At 45.3% G+C, this 5,604-nt stretch overlaps 1 pseudogene across 1 annotated transcript; it reads right to left on the bottom strand.

Moving 5' to 3' along the window:
- Window positions 1–3,753: 3,753 nt before the first annotated feature.
- On the bottom strand, window positions 3,754–5,135 carry LOC105524295 (annotated as a pseudogene). Its single transcript, XR_001003737.1, has 2 exons — window positions 4,661–5,135; window positions 3,754–3,894 (listed from the first exon to the last, which is right to left on the bottom strand). The product of XR_001003737.1 is annotated as a phosphatidylinositol N-acetylglucosaminyltransferase subunit P pseudogene (transcript).
- Between the last annotated feature and the right edge of the window lie 469 nt (window positions 5,136–5,604).

Below are 5,604 nucleotides of genomic sequence, written 5' to 3' on the forward strand. Positions count from 1 at the left end.
ATTTTTGAAAAACATCAAGCTTCCCCCAAATAGCTGGATATCTGACCTCTCTTGAAATAGTGGAAAATCTGGCATCACTGGGCTCATATTCCACACGGTAATAAATGGCTGTTGCTGGCAAGTGGCTGCTCCCTCTAGACAGGCACATACTCACACACTTTCCATAGTCCCTTGGGAGAGCTTCCCTTGGGACTATGGAAAATGTGTGTGCCTATGTTCATATACATGGCTTCTTTTCATCATCCCTGTTGGCTCCTGTAGGCATTTAAAGTTTAAGATGCCTGCTCTAAGTAGTCTCTATAAGTCCCCAAACCATGCTGATAATAACGCTGATAATGAAGATAACAATAGCAACAATTACTGATGGTTCCCTAAGTAGTTTGGTGAGGGCTTTACACAAGTTGTGTGATTTCATCCTCAAAACAGAAAAACCCTACTACTGTCCTCATTGTACAGATGAGGAAACGGAGCCCAAAGGGGATCAGTAACTTGACCAAAACCTTGTGGTTGGTAAACTGCACATCTGAGATTTGAATCCAGGCATTCTCACCTCCAAGTGGGTGCTTCCTAAACAATAAGCTATAATGTCTTTCCATGAATTAAGACAAAACCACAGCTGGAAAGAAGTATGTGGGAGTTGTATTGAGAGAGACAGAGAAAGAGATAGATAGGTAGAGAGAAATTAAGGCACCAAAGTGGGAAGCAGAGTGAGTAGCTGCCTTGGCCCCAGTTTTCTATCTCCCCATGAAGCCTAGCTGTAATCCACATTCGGGTTGCAGGCAAACCACCAGTTGGGATTCATAATGCAAGCAACAGAAACTGACTGTGGTAGATTTAAGCAGGAGAGGAATCCATAGAAAAGATACCAGAGAGTTTTTGGCATTGCTGGGAAGGCTGAAGAACCAGACCTGGACACCGCAATGGCAGAAACACAGGGCCTGTGAGGACCCTGCTTGTCCCCAGTGCAGAGTACCAGACCCTTCCACTTGCCTCTCTGACTCTGCTAAAGCTCCACATCTGGATGCTCGGAACAGTCACTGGCCCTACTGCCTGGGCTGCCCCAGAGACAGGATATTGCTGCTTCTATGGCCACCACCACCAGACTGTGCCTCTCCACTGTCTCTATGTCTTTTTTTTTTTTTTTTTTTTTTAAGATTTAGGTGGAAGTTTTTGTTTTTTTGGTTTGGTCTGGGTTGGGTTGTTGTTGTTACTGTGTTGTGTTGTCTGTTTTCTTTTGTTTAGAGACAGAGTCTTGGCCGGGCACAGTGGCTCACGCCTGTAATCCCAGCACTTTGGGAGGCCAAGGGGGGCAGATCACTTGAAGTCAGGAGTTCAAGACCAGCCTGGCCAACATGGAGAAACCTCGTCTCTACTAAAAATACAAAAAGTACCCAGGCATGGTGGTGCGTGCCTATAATCCCAGCTACTCAGGAGGCTGAGGCAGGAGAATTGCTTGAACCCAGGAGGCAGAGGTTGCAGTGAGCCAAGATTATGCCACTACACTCCAGCCTGGGAGACAGAGTGACACTCCATCACAAAAATAAATAAATAAATAAAATTTAAAAAATAAAAAAAAAAGAGTCTTGCTCTGTTGCAAGGCTAGAGTGCAGTAGCGTGATCTTGGCTCACTGCAACCTCCACCTCCCAGGTTCAGGTGATTCTCCTGCCTCAGCTTCCCAAATAGCTGGGACTATAGTGCACGCCACCACACCTGGCTAGGTTTTTTTGTATTTTTTAGTAGAGATGTGATTTCGCTATATTGGCCAGGGTGGTCTCAAACTCCTGGCCTCAAGAAATCCACCTGCCTCAGCCTCCCAAAGTGCTAGGATTACAGGCATGAGCCACCATGCCTGGCACTATCCTTATGTCTTTACATCACCAACTCCTCATTCAAAGTTTAGTTTATGCCTCTGACTGGCTGAGCCTAGGTCATGTGCCCAAGCCTTAGCTGCAAGGGAGGCTGAAAAGCAAATAGCTAGCACTTCCACATTCTATGTGGGGAAGTGAGCTCTACTTCCCACCAAGACTCATATGATGGGAAATTCTCCAGATGTGAGTATGCGTTTCTGAGGCTGGACAGCCAAAAGGTACAATTATCCATAAAAATCCATGGTGTTTCCTTTTCAATAAGCTAGCTCAAGTGATTAGCATTTAGAATTGCATCAAAAAAGAGAGAACACTCAAGTGGAGTGATCAAGGAAAGTATTTATTTATTTATTTAATTTTTTGAGACAAAGTCTCACTCTGTTTCCCAGGCTGGAGTGCAGTGGTGTGATCACAGTTCACTGCAGCCTTGACCTCCCAAACTCAAGCGATCCTCCTGCTTCAGCCTCCCAAAGTTCTGGGATTACAGGTGTGAGCCACCCTACCTGGCCAGGAAAGTATTCATAAAGTTGTGAGAATGGTTAAGGGAAGTCAACAGAAATGGGGGAAGTACCCCAAAGACTGCAACTGTTGAGGGGGGTACATTATGGGGCAGGGAGAAGGAGTGCTTCCATGAATGTGGAAAGAGCTAGAGTTGCGAAAAGGATCTTCCATGATGGTTCCAGTCCTCGGCCCCAGTGGAGGGGGAGCTGGGTAAATAAATACCCTCATTTCTCTCTTCTTCCATCCTCTAGTATCCTCCATGTGTCTCCCATTGGTCAAACCTGATAGTAAGCCAGGGAGTAAAGAATTCTTTTGATATATTCCATTAAAGTGAATCTCTGGGGCACAGCACCACTGGTAGAGAGGGTGAAGGGTAGATCTAGAGGACTAAACAGAACAGCTAACAACACATGGCATGATCCTTGTCTTTCCATTGAATCACTGTAAGCTAGTTTTTCCACTTTAATTGAGAGACTCCGGCATTTTGTGGTTCTCCCAGAACTTTCCAACTGGCCACCTCTGTCATCTCCTCCTTTTTGGTCTGACCTGTTAGTTTGTTCCTATCTATAAGCCTGCATTTGAAGGTCACAGCCTTTGTTTCCAAAAAGTAGAGGCTTTTCTATGTGGTCACAGGGAGTCTCCTTTGTTGCAGGTGAAATCAATTCTCCACCCAGGTCCCCAACTTCTGATTTGACGGCTCTCCTGGAATTTTACCAAAACAACTTGCCTCTGTAAGGCATAAAATGTCTTCCCATATTTCAAGAGCTGCCCTCGTGGGGTTCGTTCTTTCTTTCTTTCTTTTTTGGAGACGGAGTCTCACTCTTGTCGCCCATGCTGGAGTGCAATGATGCGATCTCGACTCATTGCAACCTCCCCCTCCCGGGTTCAAGAGATTCTCCTACCTCAGCCTCCTGAGTAGCTGGGATTACAGGCACCTGCCACCATACCTGGCTAATTTTTTTGTATTTTTAGTAGAGACAGGGTTTCGCCCTGCTGGCCAGCCTGGTCTCGAACTCCTGACCTCAGGCGATCTGCCCGCCTCGGCCTCCGAAAATGCTGGGATTACAGGCATGAACCACCGTGCCCAGTCTGTTTCTTTATCTTTCAATGCCTCACTTGGTCTCTTTTTCCTCTCACGACATGATCTGCCAACCAAATTTTATCCCAGCTTCCCGCATTCCCTGTTGAGCGATCATCTCTCCATGACCCAGATCTCAGTCTTTCTTGCTCCAAAAAACTACAAAGAACATTGTGTCTACACCTTAACTGCAGTTTGGTGACTCTGTTGCCAGCATGGCTTGAAATGGTTCTTGCTTAGACTTCTTTTTTTTTAATGGTAATGCAGTATTTTATTTATTCTGTTCATTAACAATATATGAGAGCACTTACAATATTCATTGAACGTAACCTAAGAGAAGATCAACTTACTTTTTCACATCTCCTCTATTAATAAGAGACGATTGAATTAATTTATGGTCAAAATTATGATGGCAAAAACTTACAAATAAATGCTTGGTGTTAGTGTGTCTGGAATTTATTCCTTCCAGTGGGTTCTTGGTCTCGCTGACTTCAAGACTGAAGCCGCGGATCTTCACAGTGAGCGTTACAGCTCTTAAGATCTTAAAGATGGTGTGTCCGGAGTTTCTTCCTCCAGATGTTCAGATGTGTCCAGAGTTTCTTCCTTCCGATGGGTTCGCAGTCTCACTGACTTTAGAAGTGAAGCCGCAGACCTTCACAGTAACTGTTACAGCTCATAAGGGTGGCGCATCTGGAGTTGTTTCTTCCTTGCCGTGGGTTCGTGGTCTCACTGACTTCAGGAATGAAGCTGCAGAGCCTCGTAGTGAGTGTTACAGCTCATAAAGGCAGTGCAGACCCAAACAGTGAGCAGCAGTAAGATTTATTGTGAAGGGCGAAAGAACTAAGCTTCCACAGTGTGGGAATGCGACCCCAGGGCGTTTCCACTTCTGGCGTCGGTGGCCAGCTTTTATTCCCTTATTTGGCCCCATCCACATCCTGCTGATTGGTCCATTTTACAGAGCACTGATTGGTCCATTTTACAGAGCACTGATTGGTCCATTTTACAGAGTGCTGATTGGTCTGTTTTTACAGAGTGCTGATTGGTGCATTTTCAAACCTTTAGCTAGACACAGAGTGCTGATTGGTGTGTTTACAAACCTTTAGCTAGACACAGAGTGCTGATTGGTGTGTTTACAATCCTTTAGCTAGACAGAAAATTCTCCAAGTCCCCACCAGACCCAGAAGCCCAGCCAGCTTCACCTCTCATTAGCATGGCCACATATATTTCAGTTTTTGGTGTAAAGGTCTTTGGCTGCAAGAAATAACATTTGGTTTACTTCACTAGTAGAAATAACTCTTAATGCTGGAATGGCCACCTCTTGGTATTTCTTCGGCTGTTGATTTTTAGCATAGTTGTCTGTGATTGTACAAATGGAGTTGAGTGAAGGGGTACTCATCATGTTAATCCTAAACAAGAGCACATAGCCAATTACTATAGTAATAAGGAGGTGGAGAGGTAATGCAACTGTCCAATGTTTTTGAGGCCAATAGGTTAAACCTAAGGAGTTTAGCCAAGATTCAGGAATAAAAGCCCACACGAGGTAAAGTATGAAGCCAAATTGGGAGCTTAAGAGAAGCACAAAGTCATAAATCGCTCTTCCTGGCAGCAGTGAATTTTCCACCATTTTTCCTGGGGCTTTAGACAGTCTTAGCAATGAGTTCCCTGCGCAAGCGCGGCCCAGGAAGCCCCAGTGCGGGAGTGGGGGTGGGGTCGGGGAAGGGGAAAGAAGAAAAATTGAGGGAAAGGCCTAGGTGCGAAGGCTCCTCCAACTCAGGCACAGGCGCACGATGACCCTCCCCCTGGGTGGGAGCCAGCGAGCGCCTCTTGCCTAGGTTTCTGATGGGAGAAGCTGTTTCTCCTCATCCCTTAAAGTTTCGAGTGGATGACCTAGATAAATGAGCAATGAAACTATGGCGACTAAGTTCAAAGGAGTGACATTTAGCATTGTGATCTTCTAAAATCTGTACAAGTTAGGCGATGCATTTAGTAAGTGATTATAAATATTTAATGTATACATATATAGCAAGTGACAAGCGTTTTATCATAAGCATTAGCATTCTTAGGGAGAGGTAGCAGTCGTGTGGACTGTGATGTTCGGCACAGGCACCCCTCCTCCCCCACTGAGGAATGAAGGATTTATTCCACCAGCTACTGGGAGA

Source organism: Colobus angolensis, unplaced genomic scaffold (assembly GCF_000951035.1).
Source record: "Colobus angolensis palliatus isolate OR3802 unplaced genomic scaffold, Cang.pa_1.0 Scaffold114, whole genome shotgun sequence".
In the NCBI taxonomy this organism is placed as follows: Eukaryota; Metazoa; Chordata; class Mammalia; order Primates; family Cercopithecidae; genus Colobus; species Colobus angolensis.